The 20,805-nt window shown below is 35.1% G+C and overlaps 1 long non-coding RNA gene across 1 annotated transcript in view; it reads right to left on the reverse strand.

Annotated features, from left to right (window-relative positions):
- Positions 1 to 20,805, reverse strand: part of LOC105481693 (uncharacterized) — a 722,106-nt gene that overhangs the window by 360,862 nt on the left and 340,439 nt on the right. The window contains exon 11 of the long non-coding RNA XR_011614711.1: positions 20,131 to 20,309. This is a non-coding gene — a long non-coding RNA (uncharacterized lncRNA). The remainder of the gene's footprint in view (positions 1 to 20,130; positions 20,310 to 20,805) is intronic.

The following is a 20,805-nucleotide window of genomic DNA, read 5'->3' on the forward strand; positions in this document are numbered from 1 at the left end:
AATATTTTGGTTATCTGTTGCACGTAGATATCACAAACTTATTTTAATCAATAACTAAGCTAGATATTGATGCCACTAACATATACTGAGCAGCAATTATATGTGAGGCCTTATGTAAAGAATTCTCTAATCTTTCCTGTCTATTAGAGTTAGCAACTGACCAATAAGGAGCTGGCATGGCAAATAATAAAGATATATAATTTTAAGAGTAATAACTGTAACCAAAAATCAAAGGAGCTTCACATATCTTGGCACCTGCCTGTCATTTTTTTTTTATTTCTTATTGTTTTAATTTTGATTTTTAGAGACAGGACCTTGCTCTGTAGCCCAGGTTGGAATGCAATGGTGCAATCATGGCTCACTGCAGCCTCAAACTCCTGGGCTCCAGCAATCCTCCCACATAAGCCTCCTGAGTAGCGAGGACAACAGGCGTATGCCACCACATCTGGTCAATTTTAAAAATTTTTATAGAGACGAAGTCTCAGAATGTTGCCAAGGTTGGTCTCCAACTCGTTGCCTCCAGAGATCCTCCTGCCTTGGCCTCCCAAAGTGTTGGGATTATAGGCATGAACGACCATGCCCAGCCCCTGTCACTCCTTTCTTTCCACAGTGGTCCATGCCTGTACTAATCACTTCAGCTGGATTCTCACATCCTTTCCCACAATGCTGTGCCCCTTCCTTAGCGTTCCTGGTCTTGAACTCTGCTCTAATCTTCCTCCCTCAATTTTTCATGATTTAAACTTCCAAATCCCTCAGGATACTCCATGCATTACCAACAGAGATGTGACAGCATAGGCCAGACAACCCTTTTTTCATCCAGAAAAATAAACTTGTCTCAGAAACACACGGTATTACAACTTCCACAGTTTTGAGTTTTGGAGTCTGAAATGAGAACACATGGGGATCGAGGTTTGTGAGGAATGGACTGCCAAGTGTATTCCCCTTTGAGGTCCCTCCACCATTGTGTGGTAAAGGTATGTTATCTCATATTTCCCATGGTCTACAGTTTTCACATTCTTCTCCTGGACACACATAGACACACATACACATACATACTAACATGCCCATCACATAGGTATACATCTTCAAGAAACTTTTCTCCAAGGCGTTATGGTTAAATTAAGGTAAAAATGTCTTCTCTAGAAGGCAATCAAGCCTTGGAAATTGTTCTTGCCTAAATACACTGTTATAAAGGATATGTTTGTCTTCTTTTTGTATTAATAGCTATGTCCACATGACATATTAGTGCATAGAAACCAAAGTCGTTAAAGTGCCTGCTCTGAAGTCTTTATTCAGCTACCCTAATCCATTCAGAATGCAAAATAAGTTGTGTTTGAGCTCTTTATTTTATTCCATTAGGTAATAAACCTTAGTACACAGGTTTTAATGCATACATTCAACATACATGTTGGTCTTTAGTTAAAACAACTTAGGATCACAGAATAGATTAATTTACTTATTCTCATTTATCTAACAAACCCAGAAATAATATACTTGATTATCTATTTCCAAATTACCTTTCTAGGTTCTCCCACACTCTTAGAAAATTTCTTAAATTTCCTGGGACAAGCATGTAAGATTATTTTATATTCTAACTTTTCTCTGACTTCTTTTTCTAGCCTTCTCCTGCTCCATGCCCTAGAATTATATTAATTCAAGTCTCAATTCCTTTTATGTAGTCTCCACTATACCTAAATTCTCCCCCTTACTTTATGAAAAAGGCACTCCCATCCTGTGTGCCTCCATGGAGGGTCTATCATAGCCCTAAATGATGATTTCACTTAGTATCATGTTTTACTATTGGGCTATATTCTACCTGATCTCACAGGAAATGACCATTTTCTCCTTGTATTTCCAGGAATTACCACGGGGTCTAGCACATTATAGGGGTTCAATAAATGTTTAAAGAATAATTAATATTATAAGTTTTAAAAAGTTTTCATATTCCTTTGCATTCATGAAAAAAATGGAGCTTAAAACAAGCACGTAGTTCATATGGAAGCAAACTAAGGGAGAATAAGTGAAGAAACAGGGATAGTAAGATAGATTCAGCAGAAGAGTCAATACAAGGTTGAGCCTTTTACATCTTGTCAGCTGAGACCCACATAGAATATTACAGAAAATTGTCCCTCCAAGCTTTCAGACTGCATTTCCATGTGAGCTGAACAGAACCCTGAGAAGTACCTGAGGCAGAATATTAGAGAAATACGTGTTGATCATGTGATGTGGGATGCTATCAGCGAATATGGGATTTTTCTAATGCAGCTGCAGTTCACATCGGAGGGGGCCCTGAGGATAATACATGAAGTGTCAAAATAACATGCTAAAATTTCATTAAAAATGGGGTTCAGATATCTTATTCAGATATGTGATGGCTTCTAAGTGCCAGGTATAAAACCATTGTTTCTATCTTTTCTTTTACTAACATATGTTGAGATGTTTATGTGTTTTCACAATACCAAAATGCAAGTAAATTCAATATAAAGTGATACAGTCCTTTGCCAAATCAACTTACAAAACTATATTGAATATCTAAAATATTAATTCTTTCAACTAATTCTCATGCATTGTATAAGTGCACAACCAGAGGCTGAAAATTGAACGTGGCCGGCTAAAGCACCTGGCCTGAGCTTGGTTTATAAAGCTCTCTAAACAGGACATTCTACTGCTAATGTTACTGAATGGTTTGAATAATTGCATTCGATTTGTATAAAGTAGTGGCAGTCAATCTTTTATTTAATCACTGCCTAATACTCTTTATAAAATTCAGGAAATATGTGACATACATGATTTTTAAAAGATTAACCACATCCTCCCTTTGTTAAACAAATTTGAAGCTCTACATTTTTTATGTTTTATTCTGCAGGAGTAAAAGAAACCACATTCTAGGCATTAAGAGCATTGAATATGGGTTAAGTGGTTCTCTGGGTTCTAATTATATTGACTACATAAATATAGTATACATTGTGTTCCCGAGAGCATATCCTATGCTATTATAGACATATGAACAGCAATAGCATAATTGGCTCACAATATCCTAAGAAATCAGAAGATTTCATCTAAACTTCAAAGAATCATGCTTTCTTTTATCATTGTGTAACTAATTTAAGAAGCACAGATCTAGAGAATAGTTTTTTCCATTGAAACTACATATTGTTTTCAGAATGGGAGATGGATGATGGTAATGTTCTTTGCTTATACCAATTATCCCACAGGTTTTTTTTCTCTGGTTTGCACAACTGAGAAACAAATCTATCAGGTAATTTCCTAAGAACTATTCCCATCTTATTCCCTTCTAATTTAATTCATTATCCTCCCTCTTTTGCAAAGCCAGAGTCTTCACACACAATGAGAATATCCCCAGACTCAGAGAGTAAACCATGACTCTTTTAAGTCAATACCAATGTTTCTTTACTATTACCCGCAATTGGTTTGGGTTTGGACATGTGAAAGTGTAATAAGCAGATTTTTATTAATCTTATGCATTGTCTGAGTCTTGTAGAAGGAAGCTATAGTGAAGTATAGTTCAAAGTAATTCTAAATCAGAAGAAATTAATGAATACTAAGAAAAATTTAAGCCAGAACTTTAGAGAAAAAAGATATCTTTCAACCATAAAATACTAGTAAGTTTTTCTATGCTATTATGCATTGCTATTGATTTTCTCTTTGTTTAGGAATACTTTCTCTCAATGACTCTATTACCCATAAACAAAAAAGTACAATGAAGGAATCAATATATCACAGTCTTGAACAACATAGAGGTAATGTTTAAATTATGTTTAAAAATATCTATCTTCTCCCAGATAAACTTTTGCATTTGGGAAACTCTCTTCAGATCTGGAGTTGCTTCAATGAGTAATGTTGACCTTAAACTTAAGGAAGTCAGTAGGTTCTGTATTTTAAAGAAGGGTTCAGGAGAAGTTACATAGCAAAGATCATGATGCTTTACAGCAGTCCTGGGGAAAAGACACTACCGACTTGCCCAGTGAATCTCTTTATCCTTTTGGCAAAGCCAAGGAAATCAGACTGGAGATTTGGCTTCACCAATTTTCTAACTAAAATATCTGAGTTAGAGAAACCTAAAGCTTTTGATTATAAAGGAAATTGTTTCCAAGCTCTGATCCCCTTCCCATGGATTTGGCAGGGAAACACAATATAACATTTTTGGAGTTAGGAATTTTCAGTAGGAGTTCTAATAAATTACATATCTCTGTACAAATATATTACAATTAATAACAGTTGATCCTAGTTAGGATAACGGATTGTAACCAAAGATTTATTCATTTGAGATTAGAAAAATTTCTAATCTGAGAGGACCTTAGGAATTATATAGCCCAATGCTATAATTTAATGAAGAAATTGCAATAAAAGATTTTAGGTGATTTTTCCCAATGTCAGACCTAACGAGTGTCAGAATCATGACTAGAACCTACTTTTTACCACTTAGTCTCATGATCCATATATTAAAGCATCCTACCTCTTGCTTTCATAATCATCAGTGAATGATTGAATCATTGATTGAATCATTAATGATTGAATCATTGATTGAATCATTGATGGTTCAGGGTAAATTTTTACTTATGCATTTGTTATATGAAAATGGCATGCTTAATTTCAGAATCTAAACTGAAGTGTTCTCTCTGAAGTGAAGAAATAATCTGCACTGGTACCTTGTGGTTGTTTCCTACCAACAGGATCAAAAACATCTTGTGATATGGTTTGTTTTTGGATCTGTGTCCCCACCCAAATCTCATGTCAATTGTAATCCCCAGTGTTGGAAGTGGGGCCTGGTGGAAGGTGATAGGATCATGGGGGGTGGATTTCCCCCTTGGTGCTGCTCTAGTGATAGTGAGTAGGTACTCACAAGATCTGGTTGTTTAAAAGTGTGCGGCACATTTGTCATCTCATCTCTCTTTTCCTCCTGCTTTAGCCATGTGAAGATGTGCCTGCTTCCCATTTGCCTTCCACCATGATTGTATGTTTCCAGAGGCCACCTCAGACATGCTTCCTGTATAGTCTGTGGAACCATGCACCAAGTAAAACTCTTTTCTTTACAAATTACCCAGTCTCAGGTATTTCTTCATAGCAGAGCAAGAATAGAATAATATATCTTGTTTCTGAGCATGTAAAGTTTTATTAAACAGGCTTATCACACAAGTTTTCAATTAGTCATAGAGTGAATGCAATTATGTATTTTTCTTGTTTACAATAGACATATTGTTGTGCCATTTACAGACTTTCTAAAGAACGATCTTTTCCAAAACTCTAATAATATAACATGAAAATTGTTATTGACCAATGTTCAAGGGCCACAATTTGCTTTCAGTAAAATTTCAGTGATCCCTTCATTTTAGTAATCTGGAAACTGTATAAACTCTATGTTTAAATATTATTTGTTCATCATTTTGATGGCTGAAAGTTTAATTGCTACTATTCCTTGATGCCTATCATGTATAATTCCCAAATATCAAACTATAATAGTAAGTACCCCAGATATTTTAATCCCTGTTTACTGTAATTCTATACCAATTTTATTTCTTACAGATTAGTAAGTGTATTTTCTGTCATTGTAATATAGCTGTGAACTAATTATTAATATTTATCCTATAATAATTTCAGGAAGTCCACCAATCCCAGAGATTTCTTTTTAATGAGAAATACTATAACTATAAAATATCTTGGTTAATAAAAACTCTAGGTCCATTTTATCTCAATATAGGCATCATCCTATCTCTAACAATCTGATAGGTGGTTATCCACAGTCAGGTTTATTTCAGATTCCATTCTGTTCTGATTGTTAGAAAAGCACTTACTCTTCTAATTTCTTATCATAACTTCAATGCATTGGATTTAGTTTGGTATGTGAGGTAACAGAATAAGTCTACCAATTTTTTTTTCAAAGTGATGAGTTTTTTATTTTCAGTGTTAGGCATTATTTATATTATACTTGTATTTTCTCTTTTCCAGGTCCTGACATGATGACGATAATAATACTTGATATTTACAGAGCACCTACTATGTCAGAAATGATTCATTGTCTTCTATATGCCTTAGTTAATTTAATTTCCCCCAACATACCTGCAAAGGTGACATCAATATCTCAGTTTAATATATGAGAAAACTGGGACTCAGTTTCTAAAAGTTATACCAGCTAACAAGTGGCAAGCAAGAAGCAAACTCAGGTTTCTCTAGCATTAGAGTCAAATTCTTCCCACCAGATACTCTGTCTTTTACTCTATGTCATGTTTCTTTATCCATTCTTCTTATGACAGAAGTCATCATTGGAGTTCTTTACTCTCAGTGCTCCTATTAAGTTTTTTCTTTCTCTTGGGCTGATATTTTGCTGTATAATTCATTTATTTATATATTGATATTGCTACTCTAATAAAGAATTCCATTTTAGTAAAACTTTCAACTTTCAACACAAAGACGCTGTTAAAAATTAAGAGTTGCTGGGCCCTGTTCTAACTAGCTTTTCCAAAATCTCAGTTATTCTTTTATGCTGTACATATTTAAGAACTTTTCAGTAAGTACCCCCAATCTCCCCCAAATACCAATGTGGTTACTGTGGAGACATAAATGTAAGTTAGAAAGCAGTCAGGCCCCTAATTGATACCGACAGTCAATTAGTGCTTCAAAGGAGCTGGCTCAGTTTTTGCACATAGAGAACATGAGAGAAAGAGTATAGTTTGTTGTGGCATAATCTCTGTTGCTTCATTGTGGACCAGAGCTATATATGCTATTGGATGGTTTCTACAGAAAACTAAGCAAGTTTCTCACTGGTTGCTAATGGGATGGTAGCATTATGGGAAACAATGATATTGTGTGATTTGAACCCATTAGTGTTCCCTTTCTAAAGTTCCAGACTGAACCAACTCTGACTCTGTTCAGGTCAAAAGTCTTCTTAATCTCTGTGTTGTGCTGATCAAACCTCAAACTGTCGGGTCAAATTATTTCCATTGGGCCAGTTCTATTTGTGATTAATTAAAATTTCTTCTTGATTGCATACAGTTCTTTTAAATGTATAATCCCTTTATTGTGTAGCGAATTGAGAATATGGTCCTAATTTTAAAACAAATATTCATGTGGGCCCCTCAGTATGATGTAAGCCACCAATTTCAGTAAAGGAAAAAAAGAAAAATAAAACATTTTACTATTTTTGCATGAGTGTTTGAGTGTAATAACAAAGAGAAAAATTATACCTGACTTGCCTATCATTGTAGATTGCAAGCATTCATTAAAGGGAAAAATACTTTATACAAATAGAATGCATGTGTATTTTTATCCAGAGGTATTTTAGTGTTAAAAATATATAAAAGGTGAGACTATATGGAAAAATTTAAAAGGTGTCAGACCTTTTTCTCATTAGACTATAGGCCTTCAGAAATTCAGGTTAATTTTCCTTAAGGTTAATCTATAACTTTAATACCAAATTAGTCTGAAGTTTCTCTTTCTCTCTCTCTCTCTATAATTTTGTTGTGATTTACTACATGATTTTTATATTGTGTTTATTATGAGGGATAGGATACCTTTGTTATTTTATACATTTTCTCCCTGCCAAGGAAATATAGAATCTGTATGAGTTAAAGTGTTTGACACAAATCTTGTATTACCAAGAGGGTTGTGAAACATTCACCCTGTACAAAAATAAACTTGACTTTTCTCACCACAAAGGGCTCTCCCAAGGGGGGGGGGTGGGGTCGGGGGGGGGGCGCGAAATATATACATGTAAATAAAGCAGTTGAACCAAACAGTCTGGAAACCTAGTGTATTACCGAGAACTGCTAAGTTGGCAGTGGGCCAAGTGGTGGGGCAACCTTTAAGTCTGTGTGAAGGGTAGTGAGGAAAGAGATGAAAAGAAAAAGAGAAAAAAAAAAAAAACAGAAAGGGAAAGACAAAAGGCAGGAAGAGGTGGAGAAGCGACTCTCAGAAAGGGACTAGCAATCAAAGAAATCTGGGAGATTCTTAAGGCCTGAGAAAAGGAAAGCTTATGAAAGGCTGGTGAACTCTAAGATGAATGAGGGAGAGGGCTCTGCTTGCAGATGTGCTAGCAAAGTGCCTAGTGGGTCTACAAAGGTCACGCAAGGAACCCAACCCTTTGCTCCTGCCAAGGCTGGTCACTGGCCCAAGTTCAGTGTAAAGTGATAATATACAAAACAAATGCAGAGTACATTTGTGGTAAGACCTAGCATGGAAAAGAGTCTGGCATTTTAATTAAATATCAACAAAGATTCTTTGCTTGGCCATACATTAGTCAGGCTTCTGAAACTTCTCCTAGGCCCATCTGTATACTTCCTTGTAAAACTCAGTTTTAGGAAAGAATCTTGGTAAGTTAGTTTAGTAAAAAACCCAGAGCCCCATCCTTGGTATGTGATCATCCTCAACGTCTAATCAGGTTCTTCATATCCACCATCTGATCACTCCAGCCTGTTTTCAGCAAAAATCCTGTTAGGTCAGTTTAACCAGAATCCCCTTTATCCTTGAAGTTTCCTCTTAGTAATTTTCCATCCACTGATCTTGGAGTCTGCACCTTGTCTATAAATTCTCACTTGCGCACACTATATTCAGAATTGAACTCACACTCCCCAACTGCAAGACCCTATTGCAGTGGTCCCTATACCTATCCCCATGGTCCTGAATGAAGTCTCCCTTACCATGGTTTAGCAGGTATCGTTGGGTAATTTTTCTTTAGCAATGTCATATGCCCCCGCATTGAGTAGTTTTGAAGCCAAAAAATAAAAGAGCCTTGTCTAGGCAAATCAAAGTTTTGAGTGAAGGAGAATCTGTTCATAATCTTTGCACTGAGACATTGCCATGGCCCCAAGTTGTACAATATATTAACATTATGAAAGAAATTGAGAAGGAAGTATTGTTTGACTAGATTATCTATTCATAACGGAACCCAAGAGGGCTCTGCCACTTGCTAGTTTTGAGACCTTGAGCATGTTATTTAACCTCTTGGTACTTTCATATGTTCATGTGTAAGATGTATATTTAAGATTGTCCAACTCATAGGGTTAATTAGATGATTTAATATTTGTGAAGCATTTAGAGAAGAGTATGGTGCACAGGAATATATAGTGGTTTACTTGATTTAAATAATAAAGTTAGTTTTTCATAAAATTAACTTCTTTTCTCTATCATTTATACACCTATGCAAACATAACAGTTTCTTTACAGGACATTATATTTATTTTTTTCTTCCAAATTCTTATCAAAAAGGACTTCCTGGCTTCACTGAAGGGCATTCAACTCTACCTTTCCTTAAAAATAAAAATCTTTACACAGAAAAAAAAAAAAAAAACTTTCTAAAACATACAGTCTTAAGTAATCACCCTGTACTGCAGACTTCACCCTGAAATTAGCACAAAGACATTTTTAAAAATGGGAGATTACTTCGTACCATTCTTTCTTCCAAGTGTGAAGTCTTCTGTAGTATCTTCTTGCTTTTGTTTACTCTCTAATACCCTTGGATAGCTTTAAAAATATTTTGTCCAAAGTGTATAGTTATATCAATGAGAGATTGGTCCAGTAGAAACTTATCTGGCCTCCACTGGAAGCACAGCACTCTGCATTCTATTCTAATGTGATCGAGTGGAAGGGATAGGACCCCTTTTTTCTCGTATTTTTGGTGACCATTTATTGTCAACTTACATGCATAAATTAGGCATTAAAGCTGAGTACAAGTTCTAAGAGTATGGAATATGCCGTCAATGGGCAACAAACTGATGTCCAACCTATGTTTTGGAAACTTCTAAACATCAGAATGTGGAGGTATTTTATCTGGAACATTAAACTTCTTCAGAGAAGGACCTTTTAATTACCAGTCTGGAGTATTGCCAGGCTACCAGCAAATGTGACATAGGTGTGGAATGGGAGCTATAAGTCTTAATGTTTAGGATATAGACATTTATATGACTTCATATTTTTACTTAGACATTTATGTCTATCCTCCTCTCTGTCTAGAGAAACTGATTTTATGGTAATCCAATTGAAATTTCCCTAGATAAAATATATAATCTCTCCTAAGGAAGGAAAACATGCAAGCAATCTAAATGCATATGATAAAGGTACCTGAAGGTCTAACTTCTTCCAATAAAAAATTTCAAATAATCTACCTGTGTCCAGCCCTTTTCCCCAGCTTTATGACTCCCATACAATAATAATGGGAGACTTCAACACCCCATTGTCAACATTAGACAGATCAAAGAGACAGAAAGTTAACAAGGATATCCAGGAATTGAACTCATCTCTGCAGCAAGCAGACCTAATAGACATCTATAGAACTCTCCAACCCAAATCAACAGAATATACATTCTTCTCAGCACCACATCGCACTTATTCCAAAATCGACCACGTAATTGGAAGTAAAGCACTCCTCAGCAAATGTACAAGAACAGAAATTATAACAAACTGTCTCTCAGACCACAGTGCAATCAAACTAGAACTCAGGACTAAGAAACTCAATCAAAACCGCTCAACTACATGAAAAGTGAATAACCTGCTCCTGAATGACTACTGGGTACATAACGAAATGAAGGCAGAAATAAAGATGTTCTTTGAAACCAATGAGAACAAAGATACAACATACCAGAATCTCTGGGACACATTTAAAGCAGTGTGTAGAGGGAAATTTATAGCACTAAATGCCCACAGAGAAAGCAGCAAAGATCTAAAATTGACATCCTAACATCACAATTAAAAGAACTAGAGAAGCAAGAGCAAACACATTCGAAAGCTTGCAGAAGGCAAGAAATAACTAAGATCAGAGTAGAACTGAAGGAGTTAGAGACACAAAAAACCCTCCAAAAAATCATAGAATCCAGGAGCTGGTTTTTTGAAAAGATCAACAAAATTGATAGACCGCTAGCAAGACTAATAAAGAAGAAAAGAGAGAAGAATCAAATAGATGCAATAAAAAAAATGATAAAGGGGATATCATCACTGACCCCACAGAAATACAAACTACCATCAGAGAATACTATAAACATCTCTACGCAAATACACTAGAAAATCTAGAAGGAAGGGATAATTTCCTGGACACTTACACTCTCCCAAGACTAAACCAAGAAGAAGTTGAATCCCTGAATAGACCAATAGCAGGCTCTGAAATTGAGGCAATAATTAATAGCCTACCAACCAAAAAAAGTCCAGGACCAGATGGATTCACAGCTGAATTCTACCAGAGGTACAAGGAGGAGCTAGTACCATTCCTTCTGAAACTATTCCAATCAACAGAAAAAGAGGGAATCCTCCCTAACTCATTTTATGAGGCCAACATCATCCTGATACCAAAGCCTGGCAGAGACACAACAAAAAAAGAGAATTTTAGACCAAAATCCCTGATGAATATCGATGCAAAAATCCTCAATAAAATACTGGCAAACTGGATCCAGCAGCACATCAAAAAGCTTATCCACCATCATCAAGTGGGCTTCATCCCTGGGATGCAAAGCTGGTTCAACATATGCAAATCAATAAACATAATCCAGCATATAAACAGAACCAAAGACAAAAACCACATGATTATCTCAATAGATGCAGAAAAGGCCTTTGACAAAATTCAACAGCCCTTCATGCTAAAAACGCTCAATAAATTCGGTATTGATGGAACATATCTCAAAATAATAAGAACTATTTATGACAAATCCACAGCCAATATCATACTGAATGGGCAAAAACTGGAAGCATTCACTTTGAAAATTGGCACAAGACAGGGATGCCCTCTCTCACCACTCCTATTCAACATAGTGTTGGAAGTTCTGGCTAGCGCAATCAGGCAAGAGAAAGAAATCAAGGGTATTCACTTAGGAAAAGTAGAAGTCAAATTGTCCCTCTTTGCAGATGACATGATTGTATATTTAGAAAACCCCATTGTCTCAGCCCAAAATCTCCTTAAGCTGATAAGCAACTTCAGCAAAGTCTCAGGATACAAAATTAATGTGCAAAAATCACAAGCATTCTTATACACCAGTAACAGACAAACAGAGAGCCAAATCAGGAATGAACTTCCATTCACAATTGCTTCAAAGAGAATCAAATACCTAGGAATCCAACTGACAAGGGATTTAAAGGACCTCTTCAAGGAGAACTACAAACCACTGCTCAGTGAAGTAAAAGAGGACACAAACAAATGGAAGAACATGCCATGCTCATGGATAGGAAGAATCAATATTGTGAAAATGGCCATACTGCTCAAGGTAATTTATAGATTCAATGCCATCCCCATCAAGCTACCAATGAGTTTCTTCACAGAATTGGAAAAAACTGCTTTAAAGTTCATATGGAACCAAAAAAGAGCCCGCATTGCCAAGACAATCCTAAGTCAAAAGAACAAAGCTGGAGGCATCACGCTACCTGACTTCAAACTATACTACAAGGCTACAGTAACCAAAACAGCATGGTACTGGTACCAAAACAGAGATATAGACCAATGGAACAGAACAGAGTCCTCAGAAATAATACCACACATCTACAGCCATCTGATCTTTGACACACCTCAGAAAAACAAGAAGTGGGGAAAGGATTCCCTATTTAATAAATGGTGCTGGGAAAATTGGCTAGCCATAAGTAGAAAGCTGAAACTGAATCCTTTCCTTACTCCTTATACGAAAATTAATTCAAGATGGATTAGAGACTTAAATGTTAGACCTAATACCATAATAACCCTAGAAGAAAACCTAGGTAATACCATTCAGGACATAGGCATGGGCAAGAACTTCATGTCTAAAACACCAAAAGCAACGGCAACAAAAGCCACAATTGACAAATGGGATCTAATTTAACTAAAGAGCTTCTGCACAGCAAAAGAAACTACCATCAGAGTGAACAGGCAATCTACAGAATGGGAGAAAATTTTTGCAATCTACTCATCTGACAAAGGGCTAATATCCAGAACCTACAAAGAACTCAAACAAATTTACAAGAAAAAAACAAACAACCCCATCAAAAAGTGAGCAAAGGATATGAACAGACACTTCTCAAAAGAAGACATTCATACAGCCAACAGACACATGAAAAAATGCTCATCATCACTGGCCATCAGAGAAATGCAAATCAAAACCACAATGAGATACCATCTCACACCAATTAGAATGGCAATCATTAAAAAGTCAGGAAACAACAGGTGCTGGAGAGGATGTGGAGAAATAGGAACACTTTTACACTGTTGGTGGGACTGTAAACTAGTTGAACTATTATGGAAAACAGTATGGCGATTCCTCAAGGATCTAGAAGTAGAAATATCATATGACCCAGCCATCCCATTACTGGGTATATATCCAAAGGATTATAAATCATGCTGCTATCAAGACACATGCACACATATGTTTATTAAGCCACTATTCACAATAGCAAAGACTTGGAATCAACCCAAATGTCCATCAGTGACAGACTGGATTAAGAAAATGTGGCACATATACACCATGGAATACTATGTAGCCATAAAAAAGGAGGAGTTTGTGTCCTTTGTAGGGACATGGATGCAGCTGGAAACCATCATTCTCAGCAAACTATCGCAAAAACAGAAAACCAAACACCGCATGTTCTCACTCATAGGTGGGAACTGAACAATGAGATCACTTGGACTCGGGAAGGGAAACATCACACACCGTGGCCTGTCATGGAGAGGGGGGAAGGGGGAGGGATGGCATTGGGAGTTATACCTGATGTAAATGACGAATTGATGGGTGCTGACGAGTTGATGGGTGCAGCACACCAACATGGCACAAGTATACATATGTAACAAACCTGCACGTTATGCACACGTACCCTAGAACTTAAAGTATAATAATAATAATAATAATAATAATAATAATAATAATAATAAAAAGAGAGACTCCGGAGAGATCCCTCCCCTGCCATGTGAGATTATGATGAAAAATGGCCATCTCTGAAGCCAGCCCTCAACAGACTTTGAATCTGCCAGCATCTTGATTTCAGATTTACAGCCTCCGGAACTTTGAGAAACAAATTTACAGGGTTGGCTTATTAACTACCTCTAGTCTATGTTATTTTTGTCATAGCAGCCTGAAGAGACTAATACATGAAGTTAATTCATTCTATATAGAACTTTGTGCCTAGAATAGTTTTTCCCAAGAGTAAATGAATCAGTAAACTTTGTAATACAATTGTATTACTGCAACAATAATTATGCTAACAGTCTTCAAATTATGATAGACAGACAATAAGTGTTATTTAAAACTCCTCCAGATAGTTCCTCTTTGAGATTTTGTGTGTACATTACTAAAATTATTGCATGTTTCTTTCTGGTATTAATAAATAGTTATGTATTTTACATAAAGCATATATCACATATTTAGTGTTTTATCCAAAGAATATACTTAAATGTAATAAGATCATCCATGTATCCCTCAGCTGGAGCTGTCTTAAATAGTAGCTACCTATATATAAATGTTTACTGTGAAACTGCAATATTTTACACCAAACCTTTTAATATTTGATGGCTGTAATATGTCTTACTCTGCAATATGTATGTTTTCTATCTTTTTTCTTTTTTTTTTTTTTGTTTGCTAAATGACTAATGACTGCAGAAACACTTTTATTATATGATTGAGTCACTTTGGAATATATATTTAAACAGAAAAATTAAGCTTGCTTCACTTTCAATTGTGTTGAAACAGTAAAGATTTTTGTCCTGAAAAACATCTGAAAGTTTGGAGAATATTGAGCTAAGATTTATTTTCTAAAGGTGATAGCACAAACCACACATCACCTGACCACTTAGAGACATTAGCGTGATGCCTATGAGAGAAACAAAAGAACATTAGCCAGGTGAGCTCTAGAGAAATACTAATAATTAATCACAAAGAGAAAAAGAGGAACCAACTATCTGGATAATTAGCAGACTAAGAAATAATTCATGTGAGTTAACCTCCTGATAAGAAAAAAAAAAACAAAAAACAGGCTTATTAGAAGCATTTTAAAGCGGAATAAACCTTCAAACAATGTACACATTGTCAGTCTTTGCCTTATTTTCCCAGAGATGAGTTTCTTAGTCTTTTCAAAAAGCTAGCCATGTAAATAATGCCATTTACTCCTTCTCAGTTTTATCATCAGTAAAATGTCTCTTAAAAAAATGTATCTCATTAATCTGATAGCATGCCAAAAGCACTTAGGATAGTGTCTAGCAATTAATTGGTATTCAAAAGACATCAGTCCCTCTCCAACCACCCTATCCCATGTTATGCTCCCTCAAGGTTCAGTCTGCCCCTGGAGCACCACTTGAAGGTTAATTCCAGTGTCACATCCTACCAATATGAGAAAGAGCTTCAGGGCTGGTCCACTTCATTGGATAATCTGGTTCAAAATGTAATGCTAGATGTGTGATCACAAACCCTGTGCTTTTCCTATTAAGCACTCTTCTTCTTTCTGAGAGTGAGGCTATCAAATCTGACTTTCCTATGGTGAAGCCCTCCCTGTTCCTTTGTCATCTTTGTCTCTGATTCAAGTCCTAAAACTGGACTTTTCTCCTTACCCCATTCCCAGTTATCAAAAACTTGAATGATGCCAGGAAGAGATAAATGTCTAAAATTCTCTTCAACCACTTAGGGAGAAATCTACCCAATAAACATTTTCTTCCAGCCCATAAAGCTGTCACCATTTTTTAAAAATAGCTAAAAAACCTAAACTTCCCAGCACCCTCAAGCTGCCCTGCTTGCCTCAAGGTGCCAAAATCATGAAGCCAACCTGTGCAAGAAATATGTTATGGAACAAGTTGCTTTCGCATTGAATCTTTCAGGTTTCCGGTTACAATCAAGGTAACTATGCTCATTATCTCTTTCATGCTGAGCCACTTGCCAAAATGTCCTTCATTTGCTGTCATCCACCACTATGAGCTGAAATAATCAATTAGAAAAATTCAGCTAATTTTTAAAAGCTGGTATCGCAATCCAAGTAATTTATTTTTCTGTATCTTGATGACATTATTTAGTTATGAAACATTTAAACTTCTTTAGCCCTTGACCCCTCACCCTGAGCAGCACAGAAAGACCATCCCCAAATAAGCTATATGTTCTTATTATCCTTCTATAGAGGACGACTTCTCTCTCAACAATACTCACTGTTTTCTCCCCAAACCTACTTTCATTTCAAATAGCTTTAATCTGTATGCTCTACCCCTTCAATCATGTTCACATTCTCTCCTTGCCTTAATAAAAATCTCCTCTTTTTTACAAAACATTAAGATCTTGTTTAACATATGTGCCTGTCAAGTGGACACTGCTCATTCTCATCTTTCCACATGCCATGGGATTCATGCTATTGGAATTAAGTGCACTTAGCTAGCAGTTGTGTGGAGACAACGAAGATTTTGTTCTAAAGAATACCTGAAAGTTTTAATTCCAACTTACTGAAACTTAAACTATTTCACATGTGTTATTGTCATCTTTTGATTTTCTATTCCAAGGCAAGAGCCCTTTGACTTTTGAGGCTCATGTCATCCCTCACCATGCTAATCATGACAAAAATCATTAAATTTAACTCATCATTTTACTAAATTTTAGAATGAAAAATCAAGGATATTATATATAGATTTCTCAACAGTGAAACTATTGATGCTTGTATCAGATCATTTTTGATGCAGAAAATTCTTCTGTGCATTGTAGGAGGTTTAGCAGCTTCCCAGTCCTATATCATGTCAGTAGCAACTCTTCCCTCCCTCCTCAACTTTAGTAACAATTAACGATGTCTCTAGGCATTATCAAACATCCCCTGGGTGAAAATTGCCTCTGATTAAGAACTACTGGCATAAAGCAAATAACAAAAAAAAATTTCATTCTTTTCATCTGGGATTTATAAGCCTGAACTGACACAGTAATTCAGAGTGCAGCTGCAGAGAGAAAAGGCAACAAAATCTTAAGTAATAAAACTTAAACATATAAATTTGAAACTGGAAATTTGGTAACAGTAAGACTCCTAAAAAAAAATGCATTAAAAAATGTAGAAGCCTCTATTCAGTTCAACGAATCTGAAACTGAAGAATACATTCATTTCATAATTATACATTCATTTAATTTATGCTTGGAATTACAAGTGGTTTTAATTTGGTTATTATCATTTGTCAGATACTACAATGAAGAAATAAACAAGAAAAAAAAGCAAATAATTGTTTAAATGGCTTCAAATGTAATAGATTCAGAGAAGAACAGAATATATTCAGTTGAAAAAGTAGCTTGAAAATGTCATAGCTCTATAATTACATCATTATCTTTTCTTAATGTGTTATTTACACTAAAAACAACTATTTAATATAATCTACTTATTTCATGAAAAATAACAATCACAAAATCAAGATTTGACCCCTAATTATAGTGCAATGCAATATACAAAGGCGCAAAAAACCCATAAGTATCTGTTGACTAAATGAATTATGATGCCACGTTAACTAAATTTGTGCCAAAAACATAGTTTTTTTTTTTGTTGTAAGAAATTTTCAAAGAAGTAATAACTATTATCCTTGATTTATACATCTTATCAAGATGTTTGATTTTGGAGTTGTCCAAATCAATTTCTTAAATATAGTCACAGTATACAAGGCATGTTAGAATTACTTTAAAAACTAGACATTCTGAGATGTATTAATGACATCATATCAGCCTGCAGCTATTGCAGCTTGAGGGCTATAAGTGACTTTTCTCTCCTCTCTTTGGGTATGAGTTTTCTAGTGTGCAGGAAGATAAATGCTCTCCTGAGTATGGTAGTGTCCAAGAGATACAAAAAAAATCAAGAAAAGTGTTTTTTCAAAAAGTTATCCACTATTATTTCTCTTCCATAACAAATATAACTATGGTGAAAAGTGAATAATTTATTTACTAAATTTATAGTCTAATTTACATAGGGCCAAATATTAATACATGAGCTCCGCTTTCACTCCAAAGTTATCATATAAATGCAATTTAAATGACACTGAAGAAATGGGCTAACTGCTTTGTTTTTTACACTCTTTCAGTAGAGAAAAATATCAGGAATTTTATTCAGTTGGGCAGACTATTTCTGTGTAACTAAGAATTTAGTTTTATTCTTAATTAACCATCACTAATAGAATTGTCCTAAAATTGGGATCTTTTTTCTTTTTTTTTAAAAAAAGGGTCTTACAAAGAATAGATCTCTCTTCAGTTTTAGAAGCTCATAGAAATAGTCAGCTTGTTGAACTATTTCTGGCAGGGTGATCAATCTATACAGTGAATTTCCATCAATACTAAAAATTCCAGTTTATCTGGAATTTTAATTTTTGACGATGTAAACAAATGAGTTGACTTAAATTCTCTAGAGTCAAAAGTCTTCTATGCAAAAGGCACTGAGGCATTGCAGTTTAGAACTTAAAACTTTGGACTTAAATCTAAATTTGAATCGTATTGCCATCACTTCCTAGCTGTGTATACAGTTAGCCAACTTCCATAAGCCCCACTATTCTCATCTGTAAAATAGGACAGTAACGTCGTGGGTCACTGGGAGTTAAAATGAGATCATTTTGTTTAAATGCTTAGCATGGTGACTGGCACAAATGATCAATAATTATTTTTATTAGTAGAACAAATAAATTACTTTTGTAAAAATAAATTTGACTTATTATTTGGGTTTTCTGTGCAAAATATAAACTACCCTGTGTGGTTCAGATAACAATATTAAGCTGCATGCCTGTTTTTTTTTTTTTTTTTTTTCAATGGAGGTGTGAAAGAAATACTCAAGTGACTGTGTTGCTGGTGGGAAAAAGCATATCATTTCCTGGGGTCTTCAGGGTACAGTTGTGCTCAAAATTAAACACTTCTAGGGATTATGCTGTGACCCTTTTAATATGTGCCTTTAATTTTTTTCATTCCTTAATACTCTTCTTTATACTCAATGGTGCAGGATTCTGGTTTTCTACTGGCTCCTTATTTAAGAATGTGAAAACATTCAGATATTTGAGAGGGTAGAAGTGGAAATTAGGAATGCCTAAACAAACTCTAAAAGGAGTAAGAGTCTATTTTTAGCAGTATTAATTTATTGGCTTTATCAATTAATTGGTATTATGGCTACTATCCTATTTCAATCCCTACTTATTCAATAATAAATATGAAAATATCTAAGCTTTTCTTATGGCCTATAAAATTTAAAAAATTAGCAAAACATATCACGTTGAAGACATTTATTTTTCACAGAGAGCAGTGAAGGCATTTCTCTACTTCCTTTCCCCCATACTACCCTAGGATTGCTCTGCAGTATTCATGTGTTAGTATAGGTCAACAAAAAGTACTATACGTGTGTTCAGCTGTTTAAAATGATGTTAATACACTTAATGCTATTAAAGAAAGAACCCAAAAAGGTTCAATATGTACATTCACTCTCATGAAGAAGTTGTTTAGATGTAACAATGTAAACAAAATCTAAATAAACGCAACAATTTTCATCTTCTCAGGATTGGTGAAAAATGTTATTCTTTTGATTATAGTTACTTCTGTCCCTGTACCTTGAACATACTGAACAGCATCTTACTCTGTAAACTGTTAGCCCTTAATGTGGGGGTCTAAATTTTATTTTTTCTTTTTTATTGCTAACTGATTATTACTACCATTGGGGAAAGTTATTGGTTTCTACATATTTATTATGTATTCTGCTATGATATACAAATGTCTTATAAATTCTAAATTTAGTTAGTTGCTTTTCTCCCTATAAACTTCAAAATATTTCTAAGAGATTTTCATAGGTATGTAACAATATATAAAATTTAAAATAATCCTTATATCTGATTTATATTACTTCATTTGTTGTATTCAGATATAACTTCAAAAACAATTCAATTTGTACAGCTTAACACCATTAATATTTATTAAGCTAATTACTATTGGTTTGTAGTAGTTTTAACATAATGTTTATATACTTTTGTTCTACTTTTCTTCATACAGACTTTTGTTTAAAATGCAGAAGGGCTACCAAGTTTTTCCAAATTCTTTTTGTTTGTTTGTTTGTTTCAAGGGATATAGACGCATTGCTTTATTGTAATTTGTTCCTGAAATGAATTACTCTGAGAGATTTGCTAATATTAGGTAATCACTGAAAAGCTAATAAGCTAAACTCTTTGTATGTACTGCAGTCAAACATAAAGAATAAAATTATTTTGGGTTTTCTTACTCTCTGAGGTGCTGCTGATTGTCTCCTTTCTCCCCATGGATTAGGACCTCAGAACTGGCAAACTCGTTGTTTGCTGCCAGACTCTAAGAAATTCAGCATTTCTGTGTGTGTTATCTGGCTTCACAAGTAGCCTCCATGTGAGTGACTATGCAGTCCGTGCAGTGAAGGGGAGTTTATCCCTATGGGGTGAGAATGAAACAATAGGAAACTTCTTATGAGACACAGTAAAGCAGATAAATCCCTCCTCCTTTTTCCTTCTGTTAACTTCTCTTCCATAAACTTTGGTGAATTCCTTCATACCACAGGTCTGTTGAGGGACTTTCTATGCTTCTGCAGTAGATTAAGGGGCAGTTACCAGCACAGTAATGCAATGGACTCCATTCCTTTTCATCTTTCCTTGCTTCCCTTAACTGCTCCTGAATTGCATCTTCTAAATAGATCAAATCCTTACCTTTATACTTGCCTCAGGTTCTGCTGCTTAAAGACAACAACTAAGATATTTGCTGTATATTATTAGCATTATTCTGACAAAAAGTAGTATATCAGGGCTCATATTTTTTTAAATTATACTTTAAGTTCTGGGATACATGTGCAGAATGTGCAGGTTACACAGGCATACACGTGCCATGGTGGTTTGCTGCACCCATCAACCTGTCATCTACATTAGGCATTTCT

The sequence above is a fragment of the Macaca nemestrina genome, chromosome 16 (genome assembly GCF_043159975.1).
Source record: "Macaca nemestrina isolate mMacNem1 chromosome 16, mMacNem.hap1, whole genome shotgun sequence".
NCBI lineage: Eukaryota > Metazoa > Chordata > Mammalia > Primates > Cercopithecidae > Macaca > Macaca nemestrina.